The sequence below is a fragment of the Cornus florida genome, unplaced genomic scaffold (genome assembly GCF_030987335.1).
Source record: "Cornus florida cultivar Cherokee Brave unplaced genomic scaffold, ASM3098733v1 CherokeeBrave_3.0.0_Hap2_Chr10, whole genome shotgun sequence".
NCBI lineage: Eukaryota > Viridiplantae > Streptophyta > Magnoliopsida > Cornales > Cornaceae > Cornus > Cornus florida.
The window spans coordinates 8,922,231-8,937,110 of NW_026775580.1; positions in this window are offsets into that span (position 1 = coordinate 8,922,231).

Genomic DNA, 14,880 nt, shown 5'->3' on the forward strand with positions numbered 1-14,880 from the left:
TCTCATTGGTCCACTTGTTGGCATTTGTATGGGGACACTTTGATGCCTTAGTTGAAGACATGTAGAGGGTGGAGATTGAACTACTTGTTGACCTAGGATAGGTGCACTTGTTGACTTGGATGGTTGACAAGTGTATGCTTAAGATTAAATCCACAATGGATGCTTGGATAAGTGACAAGTGTATGCTCCAAATTAAGTCTTGCAATTATTTTTGGGCCACTTTGCGATTATGGTTTTAAAAAGAGGTTTTTGTGCAAATGATCAAGACTTGTGTGTGTTGACCATGGTGTAAGGTCACATAGTGAGTGGAGGATTTCTAATTTCTCCACTCACACTTTATCTCATTGTTTCATTTCCTCCCTCACCAATAACCCTAGCTACCATTAGAGGAGCTTGATGCTTAAGCTTGTGAGCTCACTTTTTGCCTCTTCCACTCATCCTTTGATCTTAAGCTTGGGAGAGAAAAGCTTCCTCTCATCCTCCTTTACAAAACCCTTGAAGGATCTAGCCTAACTCCTAGTTTTGCTTTAGTATCTAGAGATTCAATTCTCTAGTGAGGTATTGATCTATGATTTTGAAGTATTTTTTTGTCATTATCGAGTGTTTTACATGTATAGAATAGAAGGACTTGTTCTGCCCTTAAACTGTTTTAATTTGAAATTAATCTTGTCAAATTAAATATAGAATATGAAAATATAATCAATTAGTTTTCATTTAGTTTTGGTTTCATGTAATTTCGAGTTAAAATGAATTAGTTATGAATTTTTGAAGTTGTAAGTTAGTTGTTGGAAATTTAAATCTTTTTCTTCTCTGGTCCAGAAATGAATTTGTATATGGAGCTGTGGTACTTCAATTGCCTTGAAATTTTTATTGGAACATCCCCCATGGGTCTTACACTATTCAGAATTTTTTTTCACTATTTTAGAGCATGTCTAAATTTTATTAAAAATCCGAAACTATCTGTTTTCCATGTTTTTATTGCAGTTGGAAAATATATTTTTAGATGATTTATTTAACTAACCTTTTGACATTGGATCATGGCTTAAATTTCCAGTTTTACGCTCTCCCCATTTATAGTGCGCACTTAGGGTGGTATCCCAGCGGGTTAATGCCTGGAATAACCGTTTAGGTCTTGGCTTTATCCAAGATTTGATGTCTAAGTCTTCAACTACTTGATTTCGCATTCAATTCCAAGTTGGCAACCAATGTTTAATTGTGACTTGTGGTTTTGGTTATTGGCGATTTAATGTTATTAAGTACATTTAGGCATTATGATTTCTAATGAATCATTGAAGGTTTTTTATGTTGTTAAGTACATTCAGGCATTATGATTTCTAATGAATCATTGCAGGTCTTTGATGTTGTTAAGTACATTCAGGCATTATGATTTCTAATGAATCATTGTAGGTTTTTGATGTTGTTAAGTACATCTATGCTATATTGTTCAAGTGCAACTTAGGAATGATCCTATAGATTCATTTGGAATAATCAATATCTTGTTGCTTTGTATAGCATATTTCTATGTCGTTTGAATTGCATGAATGATGTGATTTATGCTAGAAATGTTTTAAGGTAGCTTTGGATGCTCCCTGAGTCTCACCTTTGACATAGACGTTAGGTGGCATGACCCTTTTGAATTGTTTTAAGTTAATGTAATAACTTTATAAAACGTTAGGTCGATGCATGCTCATTTCCTACGAGTAGCTTTATGTTACTCACCCACATAGTGGGGACATTTTTTCAGGTACAGGGACCTTGATTCGGGATGCACACTAAGCCATGGAAGTTTCGTAGACTTGAAGTATCATTTTCATGAAAATATTGGCATGAAATTCTATTTGTAGCTTTGTATGTCAAAACTTGTATCTTTGATTCCATATATGTAATGTGTACATAAGTACATCTTTTACAATGTATTTGACTTGTGTGAGATGAGGCCGTAGGCCAATGACATTTATATTGCATTTTATGTAATTCTTGATTTCACGAAATGTTATGAAAAGATTAGAAAATGTTAAGTCCTTGCTCCACCATGTTTGCATCGGGTGTCGGAATTCCATTCTTTTTCTTTCATCGGGCTTCTATGATCATGTATGAGGTGTGGCCAAGGGCCAAACACCATTTTGTTATAGGTTTTGCATTTTTGTTTCATTTATTGCATTTTAAGGCATTTTTGGCTATTGAGATATCATATTTTGCCTTGGGGTTAAATTTATTCGGTTTTCTTTTAATTTATTTCCGCTACTTTCTTTTGAGTTCCGTGACTTCACGGGAAGTCATGGATGTGTCTCGGAAATAATATACATTCTAGGGACGTCATTTCTATGTAAAATGACTATTTTGCCCCTGGGGGCTTATTTGTTATATTTTCGATCTTCTGTTTCCGCATTAGTTCTCATTGAGTTCCACGACCTCATGGAAGGTCACTTTAACTTCTTAGAGTCTTGTTTTCTGTTTTCGCTTCCGCATTTGGATCCGTTATTAGGTCAATCTTTGGTTCATCACAGGACGCACTGGCTTGAAAAACCATGGCCGTCACAGGTGGTATCAGAGCTCCTAGGTTTGAATACCTTGGACCACGGGTTTTGGGTGCATATCACATTTTTGTTGCTATGTTATACGTGTGTATATGCTAATTGTTAATATGTTTCGGTATTATAATATGTTTATGTATTTCTTCATAACACGTTTGGTATTATGACATGTCTCTATGCTTATGTGTTTAAAAGCCTCTTTTTTTGACATGTATGCTTATTTGCTTAAGTACTTAACCCTTTAAACTACTTTCTTTAATTGCTTTAGCATAACTGTATGTTGCATACATTGATGTGTTACTTATTTGATGCATTCATTGTGTGAGTTGTATTCGATCATAATAACTTGTGTTATTATTGATCTCGTTTCCTTTTTACGCATATGGCGTCACAGTTTTGACACGCGGAGAGTCTTCTCGTTAGGGCTCATGTGAATGTAGAGTTGTAGTCTTCGTCTGGCGAGATGGAACGTAGGGCACAGAGGTATCGTTTCGTCTCATTTTCTTTTGTCTTTTCGTGATATAGTCATGGTGGTGTTAGAGGTGTCGGTGTCATCTCTTAGGACTTTGTAGTGGTCTTGACGCCATTGATGTCATGAAGGTCTTTGTTTCTAGCGTTATGGGACGATGAGACAGGACTGACTCGAATCCTTCCCTAGGGAGCTGGGAAGTTGCCTTGTGAGCCTCAGGGTGAGGTTCTTGTGTCTTACCTTCTTAGGACGATGGTTTCGGGATTTAGATAGGTGTGTTCACCTAGAATCTTTCTTATGTTGCCTTGGTTAGCTCTTACGAGCTACGATTGGGATGTGAGTCGTTCCGTGTAATTAATTGCATTGGCGCAATTAATTGCTCTCCTTGGTCCTTGGAGACTTAGGGCATTACGTTAGGTTTCTGGTAGAATCCTGTAGAGTTCCTATAGAGCTCGTTGGCATCTTAGTTTAGGAGATGGTTCATTTCCTCGTAATGAGAGATTGGACTCATCCAGGTTTTGTGTTGCATTTTTGCGTGCTATCTTTTGAGAGGCATTCCATTCATTTATGTTGATTTTACGAACTTGCCATTTGTATAATCACTTTTACATGTTTATGAGCTCTATTGTTTTCAGGCATACCTTAGAAATATGTTTAGGATTTATGTTTAGGATTTATGACTATGTGGTAGTCCGTGTGCGCATGTATATGATACGTTGCTTATACTGTATCTACTTACCGTGTTTGTGCCGTTGGTGGTGTATAGCGCGTTGCTATTTGTTTAACCTCTATGTGATAGGTGGTTTATTTGGTTTACCTTATGTGTACTGTGCTTAGTATTATGATATTATTTGATTTATGTCATTTAAATTTTGCGAGCATATACTATATGAGTATTTGGTTTATACTGTTTCATCTTTCTTGCACTTATGTTGGGGTTTTGTGACCTTGGATGTTAGAATTGTCATGAGCAAGCTACGTAGTAGACTTGTGTTTTGAGGTTTTAGTTGCCTATGATAGGGATTTAGACCCAATGTTTTGTCTTCTGTATGTAGCCTTACGGTAGGTCTACTTTATATCTGGGCTTAGGGTTTTGGTTTTGTGGGTCCAATCCATTGGCTTGGGGGTACAGATTCGTCAAGCTGTGGATTCGGGACTGGTGTTGTTGTTGTTGCATTTTCAAATGTGGGGGTCTTTAGTTACTCCAGCGTTAGGGATTTAAGGCCTTAAGCGTAACGGTGCCAATGACATTGTTGTTAAAGTTTTGGGATTAGCTACCCCAACTCTCGCGGATGCCTGGTTCTCGTGGTGCTTTTGGTAATGATCATTTTCGACATTGATGTCATTTGTATCGAAAAGTTTCTTTCTGAGTTAATCTGTTGAGGGCATGTTATGAACTAATGCCTTATACTGTCATGCTACCTTACCGACGAGTAACTGTGGGCGGGTTCTGGTCATTGTTCGTACTGCAGCCATCTATCACGATTTGACTTGTCGTTGTCTTGGGAATTCTCTCGGTGATTGACTTTGAGTTGATATGCCGATTCGTTTGGGAAGTGTCACTCAGTTCTTGATTTTTGTGTCCCTTCGGATGACCTTCAGGCATTTGGAGTTGTCCTTTAGCACTTTATGGTTTGTCCTTTGGTTTGATCTTGCTTTGATCTTGTTCAGTTCTCTTTTGTCTGTTCCTGATTTCGGGGACGAAATCTCTTTAAGGAGGGTAGGTTGTAATGACTCGGTCATTTTCTTCCTTTCTTTTTTCCTCAAATTTTACGAATAAATTTTTTCCGTTGTCTTTTCCTTTTGATGTTTGGTTTGTCATCACTTAGTGTCATCTCGAGTGTTCGGAAATGGTTTCTGAGACTCTTTTCTTTGGATTGACAACTTCCTTTAAGGATCGAGTCATTTTCACATTTTTCATTTTTCGTCACTATTCACTTTTTGTCTTTTCCCGGTTTCCTTTTTCGTTGCATAACTTCACTTTTTACCTTCGGATTTGACTCCAGCTTTGCATGCATCCATGATTTTTAATTTCTATGATATCTATATTTTTACTTTTGTATAAAAGCATGCTAAATGTTTACTTTTCTTGTAAAGGGCATAGATGCATAACTTTTGCTAATTTTTTTAAACTTTTTGGGTTTTAGTGTAATTATGTAAAGTAATTATTTTTCATTTTAGGGACCATTTTATAATTTAATTTGAAAGATATTTTCAAAAAGGACCTTTTTACAATTTTCAGAAAGTGTGACAAGTGTCACATTCTCATTGGTCCACTTGTTGGCATTTGTGTGGGGACACTTTGATGCCTTGGATGATGACATGTGGAGGGTGGAGATTAAACCACTTGTTGACCTAGGATAGGTGCACTTGTTGGCTTGGATGGTTAATAAGTGTAGGCTTAGGATTAAACCCACAATAGATGCTTGGATGAGTGACAAGTGTATGCTCTAAATTAAGTCTTGCAATTATTTTTGGGCCACTTTAGGATTATGGTTCTAAAGAGGGGTTTTTGTGCAATTGACCAAGACTTGTGTGTGTTGACCATAGTGTAAGATCACATAGTGAGTAGAGGATTTCTAATTCCTCCACTCACACTTTATCTTATTGTTTCATTTCCTCCCTCATCAAAAACCCTAGCCACCATTAGAGGAGCTTGATGCTTAAGCTTGTGAGCTCACTTTTTGCCTCTTCCACTCATCCTTTGATCGTAAGCTTGGGAGAGAAAAGCTTCCTCTCATCCTCCTTTACAAAAACCTTGAAGGATCTAGCCTAACTCCTAGTTTTGCTTTGGTATCTAGAGATTCAATTCTCTAGTGAGGTATTGATCTATGATTTTGAAGTATTTTTATGTCATTATTGAGTGTTTTACATGTATAGAAGAGAAGAACTTGTATTCCGCCCTTAAACTATTTTAACTTGAAATTAATCTTGTCAAATTAAATATAGAATATAAAAATATAATCAATTAGCTTTCATTTAGTTTTGATTTCATGTAATTTGGACTTAAAATGAATTAGTTATGAATTTTTGAAATTGCAAGCTAGTTGCTGGAAATTTAAATCTTTTCCTTATCTGGTCCGGAAATAAATTTTTATATGCAGCTGTGGTGCTTCAATTGCCTTAAAAATTTTACTAGAACTTCCACTATGGGTCTTACACTACTCAGAATTTTTTCACGATTTTAGAGCATGTCTAAATTTTATTAAAAATCTGAAACTATCTGCTGTCCATGTTTTTATTGCAGCTGGAAAACATATTTTTAGATGATTTATTTAACTAACCTTTTGACATTGGATCATGGCTTAAATTTTCAGTTTTACACTCTCATATGTTTACTTCCAAAATAAATTAAGTTTGCCCAATTTGGATGTGAAATGAATTTTTCATGAATTTTCAAAGTTGGAAGCTACAGGTTGAAAATGTGTTTTCTGGGCAGAATTTGTTTCAAAGTTGTGTGTCAAAACTGTTTCAATTGGGAAAATATTTTCGTAAACTAAATTGATATTATTAAATTACAGTATTTAAGCTTTCATTGGGCTTTGAATACATTCAATTTGGATTATAATTGAATTTTTTATGAATTTTCCAAGTTGAAGGTAACAAGCTGAAAAATCTGTCTTGCGGACCAAAAATTTGGGGCGATTTCATTTCGGTTGTAATTGGGATTTTCATTCCAATTGAGGTAGGGAATGTTTTAGGATTTTGTATGTGTTGTATTGAGTGTTTTCCATGATTATACAACTTGTTTGCATGCCTTGTATCAAATTTAAAAAATTATAAGATTAAATTTACAAAGATGTATATAGCTTAGAATTGAATTGTGGCATGATGATAAATTAGGCCTTAATATGTTTGTTACCATATATTAAATTTGGGTCATTTGAATAAGAATTGCAACTTTTATTTGATATTTTTCTTTTATAAAAGATTAATTCCCATGGCCGTGCCTTGCATGAAATTAATTTATGATATGCTTTTAAATTAAGTCTTGACATATTCTTTAACATACTTTAATTTGAGAGTATTTGGATGAGTTTGAAAATCTAGAGAATTTAATTAAAAGGATTAATTAAAATCAATTTAAAGGTTCCATTGGCTTAATCAAGTTTTTAATTTGATAACTGTGATGACTAGGACTTGTATACTAGCGTATGTTAATTTGGGACCATTTGATGTTGTTTTATAAATTAGGGATTTGATTATCATGATTTAATTAAATTCCATTTTGTTGTTTCAATGGCATAATTAAGTTTTTGAATTGATATATATAATGATCAAGTTATGTTGTATGACATGTGTTAATTAGGGGCCATTTGGTTGAGAATTGAAACTTAGATAAATTAATTAGTTTACTTGATTAATTTTCGTTTCTATCGCATTATTGATTTAATCATGAGTTGACATTAGTGGTATGTTTAAAGCATGATTTTAGACTTGTGTTAGATTCTTCAGTATATGCTTTCAATATTAAATTATATTGTTATAGCGTATAACGAATCGTACACTGAAGATTCGACATGTGATGTTATTATAGCGCATAACGAATTTCGCTCTGAAGATTCGACATTTGTCATCCTATAGTAGTTGTGGATTTAGAGCATGAGCTGTGTGGTTACAACCTACTTGTGCATAGAATGTAGTTTTGTGGTTTATATATAATTCGTATATAAGTTGTTAACTTATTTATTTTGGAGTCACTTGGGACATTGTTACAGAGATATGGCTAGAGTTTGGCTCTAGTGCGGGAGGTATGAGTTCTCCCCATTTATAGTGCGTACTTAGGGTGGTATTTCCAGCGGGTTAATGCCCGAAATAATTGTTTAGGTCTTGCTTTTATCCAAGATTTGATGTCCAATTCTTCCACTACTTGATTTCGCATTCAATTCCAAGTTAGCAACCAATGTTTAATTGTGACTTGTAGTTTTGGTTATTGGCGATTTAATTTTGTTAAGTACATTTAGGCATTATGATTTTTAATGAATTATTGCAGGTTTTTGATTTTGTTAAGTACACTCAGGCATTATGATTTCTAATGAATCATTGCAGGTTTTTGATGTTGTTAAGTACATTTAGGCATTATGATTTCTAATGAATCATTGTAGGTTTTTGATGTTGTTAAGTACATCTATGCTATATTGTTCAAGTCGACTTAGGAATGATCCTATAGATTCATTTAGAACATAGACGTTAGGTGGCATGACCCACTTTAGTTGTTTTCGCATTTTAGATTTCAAGTTAATGGCTTTGAAGATCTATATCTTGTTGCTTTGTATAGCATGCTTCTATATTGTTTGAATTGCATAAATGATGTGATTTATGTTAGAAATGTTTTAAGGTAGCTTAGGATACTCCCTAAGTCTCACCTTTGACATAGACATTAGGTGGCATGACCCTTTTTGAATTATTTTAAGTTAATATAATAACTTTATAAAACGTTAGGTCGATGCATGATCATTTCTTACGAGTAGCTTTATGTTACTCACCCACATAGTAGGGACATTTTTAAGGTACAGGGACCTTGATTTAGGATACACACTAAGCAATGGAAGTTTCGTAGACTTGAAGTATCATTTTCATGAAAATGTTGGCATGAAATCCTATTTGTAACTTTGTATGTCAAAACTTGTATCTTTGATTCTATATATGTAACGTGTGCATAAGTACACCTTTTATGATGTATTCGACTTATGTGAGATGAGGCTGGAGGCCAATGCCATTTATATTGCATCTTATATAATTCTTGATTTCACGAAATGTTATGAAAATATTAGAATATGTTAAGTCCTTGCTTCACCATGTTTGCATCAAGTGTGGGAATTCCATTCTTTTTCTTTCATAGGGCCTCTATGATCATGTATGAGGTATGGCCAAGGGCCAAACACCATTTTGTTATAGGTTTTGCATTTTTGTTTCATTTATTGCATTTTAAGGCAGTTTTGGCCATTGAGAGGTTATATTTTGCCCTTGGGGTTAAATTTATCCGGTTTTCTTTTAATTTGTTTATGTTACTTTCTTTTGAGTTCCGTGACTGCACGAGAAGTCATGGATGTGTCTCGGGAATAATAGATATTCTAGGGACGTCATTTCTATGTAAAATGACTATTTTGCCCCTGGGGGTTTATTTGTTATATTTTCGATCTTCTGCTTCCGCATCAGTTCTCATTGAGTTCCACGACCTCATGGAAGGTCACTTTGACTTCTTAGAGTCTTATTTTCTGTTTTTGCTTCCATATTCAGATCCGTTATCCGTTATTGGGTCAATTTTCGGTTCATCACAGGACGCACTGCCTTGAAAAACCAGGGCCGTCACAATTCCGTCTTGCTAGAGATGTTAAACTTAACCCATTTTTTATTTTTTTTATTTTGTAAGTTGTATATACATATTTTTTTTTCTTTATTTCGTTTAGAAAAAAAAAACATTTTTTTTAAAAATAATAATAATAATAAATAATATGTGTTACCGGTATGCCCTTATACTTGGATATGCTTGTTTTATTCATTTATAAAGGGTTTCATCTCTTATCTCTTTGCATCGTGTTATCTATTATTTTAGACTGTATGCATTGTTTATCCCATGTGATATTTGATGTGAGTTTGCTAGTATGGTTATACAGATAGGTTTTTGCATCCAAGTTTAGGGGAGACATCTTTCCTGCTGGATTATTGCCAGACTTCATCGTCTTTGCCATCACGGTATACTCTTTCCATTATTTTTCATTGTTCTCATTATACATTGAAGATAATGTACAGTTTAAGTTTGGGGGTAAGGTCGATCATTATGATTCATTCTATTTTAAGTTGAGCTTTAAATGCATGATGAGATTTGAGATGTGTTTGGCAATGATTTCGAACTTTTGAAGCATAGTGCCTTTGAAAAGCAAGTTGTTAAAGTTTAATACTTCTTGTATGCTCTAGGATGCCATTTAGGGGTAAATTTTTAATTTTTGATATTATGTTTGCTCTTGTGGTAGACATCATCTTGTTGGTTGAAAATGTTTTGAGAGTTGATTCTAGAATTCTACACTTGCACTTGCGCACACTAGCATTCAATTTGTGGGGTACATGCTTAGTAGATTATTGTCTTGGTTTATCCCAATTGAGCTAGTATGCTTTGAAAGTTTTCATTCTTGATAAAATGACCTTGCAAAAAAAAAAAACATAAAAGCAATCACCAAAGGAAAAAAAATAATAATAAAATAAAATAAAAAATAAAAAACTGCATTCTTTCAACATGTCAACTGATTAAAAAGGAAGACAATGAAAGAATGTAAGATGTATGATTAGTTTGAGTTCGTAGCCTAGCCATTCCGAGTCATTACGCCCTTAGGAGTGTCTTTACACTTAACGCCCTAAGACCATCTGGTTTGGAAGTCGGTAGCTCAACGCTTGTCACATGGAGTGATTAGAGAGCTTAAGGAACTTGGACATTGCACATGGTCATACTTAAAAAAATAAAATAAATAAATAAATAAAATGAAATCAATAAAAAAAGAATGTTTGATTGAATAACAAGGTTCATTCAATGTCTTGATGTCTAGTACTATATTTGTGTGCTAGTTCGAGGGTAAGGCTATGCTATTACTTTGATTTGCTAGGATATCAACACATTTTGACGCCGGTTCAGTCAAAAAGGATGATAAAATTGATTCAATTTGCATGATTAACTTGCTTGATGTTTGGAGGACCATTTTTACTTACATGATATTGAAATGTTGAGAATAGCTTAGAAATGGCAGAAATTTGCATACTTGAAGTAGTCTACTTTCAACACTTGTTTGATATGTGTCGTTGCTTCTCAAGTAAGAAAGAGCTGTTGATGTTAGTGTGTACCATTTCTGGAAACCCTCATAAGACTTCACTCGTTCACTAAGGGTAACCTAGGGGTTTAAAAGGCTTGTTACATATGCTAAATGTTACCATGATCCCTACGAAAGTGGTGTTATCTTTATTTGCTTTATTAGTTCATAGTTGTATACATGTTTGTTTCATTTTCATTTACTGTAGTTTATTGCTAGGGACTAACAATATCTAAGTTTGGGGGCGTGATAAGTGCTTAAATGTTATACATTTCAGCACCTAAACTAGGGTATTTTAGTCCTTACATTTATCTTATTTTCATGTTTTAGTTCTAATTTATGTTTTTGTTAATTTCAGGTCAATAAGGTTTAAACGGACTAATTTCGGTTCATTAAAGCCTTTTTGGAGACAAGCAAAGACATTCGAAAAAAGTTCAGAAAATGGCAAAAAGAGTTCACAACCCATTGTTCGTATAGTGTGCTCATCCTTCAAAAGCGATCAATTCTACCTTTTTGGGGCCTTTGATGATGTTCCCAAAGATCAAGAAGCAAACCAATGAGCTTAGGGCCAAAATGGAGCTAAATAAGGCTGAAAGGAAATTTCCAACTCTAGGGGATCGATCCCCCACCATTCATAGAACTAAAAATGCCCTTGGGGATCGATCCCCCAGCACCTGGCAACATTACAGGATTTTATCTTTTGGGCTTATTTTTGTAACTCATGGGCTTTAATAGAGTTTGTTACTTAAGGAAAAACAAGCCCATTCTTTTTAGGGTTAGTTTTTCATTATTTTAATTAGGTGTGAACATTATTATTTTGATTATTAAGTTTTTATTTTTCTGTATCATGATATTACGTTCTCTCTGGAAAACACAAAAAAGGGAAAAAGCTAGGGTTCTTGGAAAAAGCACAGAGAAGAAGAAAAACTCAGAGAAAATGAAGCAGATGATGGGGATTGTCCTGTCTTCGACTCGATCAACCATGAGTGGCTGATTCTTCTACTTAGGGTTGGATAAACCCTAAGTATGTAACCTAATTTCTCTCTCTTTTTACTTTTTGGGGATTTAATTGTATTTGATGTATAGTCTTGAATAATATAATTTAATTCTTTCATTTGATTATCTATGTCAATATCATGTTGTCTTATGTGTGTTTGATTGGTAATTAAGTTCTACACTTGAAGTCTTTGTTAATTGATTCTTGTGATGGCTATACATGGTGTTAATTAGTTGTCTTTGTGTTTTGATTTGATGGAATTTGCTTCTACTAGATAGATTGCACTACACAGTTAGTTAAAATTAGGTAAAGTTCTTGTTGAATTTAGTTAATTTCAAGCTTAATTAGTTTAATTGCACTTTCGTTCTTAGGTAAGTAGACAATCCATGCTTGTGTTTGATTTCCATGCTTGTTGCCACAATTTACATTATCCTCTAGATTAATGTGAGTTGAAATTGCTAATTGAATTGATGGACCATGCTTTGAATTGGTGAATTGATTAACACTTAGTTAATTGTTATTAGGTAAACATTTCAAGCTTTAAATTGATGCTTCATACTTTTCATTGCAATTGTTAGCCACATTTAGATTATACATTTTATTTCCCCAATTAGTTGAAAGTTAGTGAATTAGGGAATGTGCTTTGTGGTGAATCCTACACCCTAAGTCTCTTTCCAATCTTTTAAACTCCATTATTTTATTGCAATCATTTAGCTTAAAATTAGTCTAATGACAAAACCAAACCTTTTTAGCAATCACATAAGCACTAAAGTATAATTCAATTATGAAAAACCTATAATTGTTTAGATCTCTTGGGACGATCCCTGCTTACTTCATACTACATAGTATAAGTGTTTAGTGGTTTTATAAATTTTATAATATGGTGCCCACTTGACATTATTTCTAAACCTAAAGTGTTGTGCATTATTTTGTGCACACGCTTGGTCGCACTAGACGAAATTAATTAAAGGGGGAAAGAATTGTTAAACCCCGATACAAAATTAATTTCGTTAGCATAATTTAATTTTAGTTTGACATAATTTATATATGAATATTTTATGATGTGGGCTATTTTGTGAAGTTTTGTTATGTTAAAGCTTATTAATTAAAGTAGTAGCAGTCAAGTGAATGGAAAAAGAAACAAAAAGAGAAAGAAAAAAAAAAAAAAAGCAAAATTGTTATATTTGATGAATACCTTTAGTATATATATTATTATATTTAATACTTTTAAATTCAAAGTTCTATCTCTTTATATTGGTGATTAAGAACGAGTCTGCCAGCACTAACTCACACACACAACACGTAGCTACAGATTTTTATGTATATATAGGATTGATAAGATGGAATTGTAGTGGAGTTTTTTATCCTCCAAAAGTCTTTATTTTAATAGAAGATATATACCCATATATGGTGACTAATGGACACGTGTTAGCATGGTGGGCAGTTGAGGAATGTGAACTGTCCTGGTATGTGATAGATATGTGTGGGTGTTATATATATAAATACTATATATATATATATAGTTGGTTTTAAAGTTTCACTGGAAGCTTGTTTGGTGCCAAGAAATTGTATTCATATTAATATAAAATAGGTATATGAAAGTTTCTTCAAGAAGTTTATTATAAGGCAATGGTGGGTCTTCATAACAGAACCAAGAAGCAATGAAGAAGATAAAGAAAAATAGAAAATAGTGAGCTTAGAGAAATCTTAGCCGGACCAACAAAGGGAATAGGGAGAGGGAAAAGAGTGAGAAAGGAAGAGAGAAAAGGGAGAAAGAAAAAGGAGGAGTTTTGTTGGGCTGTTTGTACAAAAGTAGTGAGGTGAGGAAATTTGGTATTTTTTTGTGATTCTATAGTAGAAGTTATTTATTTAAATTTTAGTTGTATTTCAATTATTCTACTCTTAATTAATTACTTCAATTGTGGTCTTGCGTGAATTAATACAATTATAATTGGATTCAAGTTTTTGGGTGAGATTTAATCTAATTATTATGATTAGAACTTGTAACTACAATTCCGGAGGTTTGAAGATTTATTTTGGAGGTGATGAGTATTATTTAATTTTATGTAAAAATAAATATAACATGATTATAATATTGTTCAAGCAAGGAGACGGAAAAAGATGACATCGACAGGACTGTAGGACAAATAAATAAATTGAAAAGTAGCCAAGGTGAGTGCACTCACTGGAAGTTTATACTTGAATGGGTATGTTGAAGTATTAAAAATATTTATTTAATGTGAAAATGCTTATATATATTAAATAAGGTCCATACTCTGGCCTGGAAGAAGAGCAATATATTATATAAGGTCCATACTCTGGCCTGAAAAGAGAGTACTACATTAAATAAGGTCCATACTTTGGCCAAGAAGGAGAGTACTATATTTAAATAAGGTCCATACTCTGGCCTAAAAGGAGAGTACTATACTATATAAGGTCTATACTCTGGCCTAGAAGGAGAGTACTATACTATATAAGGTCTATACTCTGGCCTAGAAGGAGAGTACTATATTTTTAATGCCTGTAAAACTGGAAGTTATATGTTGATGTAGTTTAATTGAAATTGTCAAAGAATATTTGTTTATATTATGCTGATGTAGTAGTGTTGCATTTACTGGGCTTTAAGTTTATTCCTTCTATATCTATATTTTCAGGTACAAGGTTAGGTCGCTATTGCCAGGTCTAGAATCTTGAGTGGGAATAGGAAAGGAACAATGGAACGTCTTTTTTTTAAGATGTAAATATTGTAGTAGAATTTAATAGTGTAACTTGTCGTTAACAATTTAGTTTGTCAGAATTTGCATAACAGGCCTATAATTTGTTTTAAATTGTAAATTATTAAGTAGGTGCTCTGATGTATGATGATGTCATGTTGAATGAGGTTAATGCAGATGGTTAGATACATTCCAATTTGTTCAATTTATTAAATAGTGTAAATTGGGTTGGGGTGTGTCAAGCTACCTTATGTTATCTACTATGCGAGCAAAACTCTTTCAGATGCATAGTTGAATTATACCACTACTGAAAAAGAGTTACTTGTAGTTGTCTTCGCTTTGGATAAATTCAGATCATATCTATTGG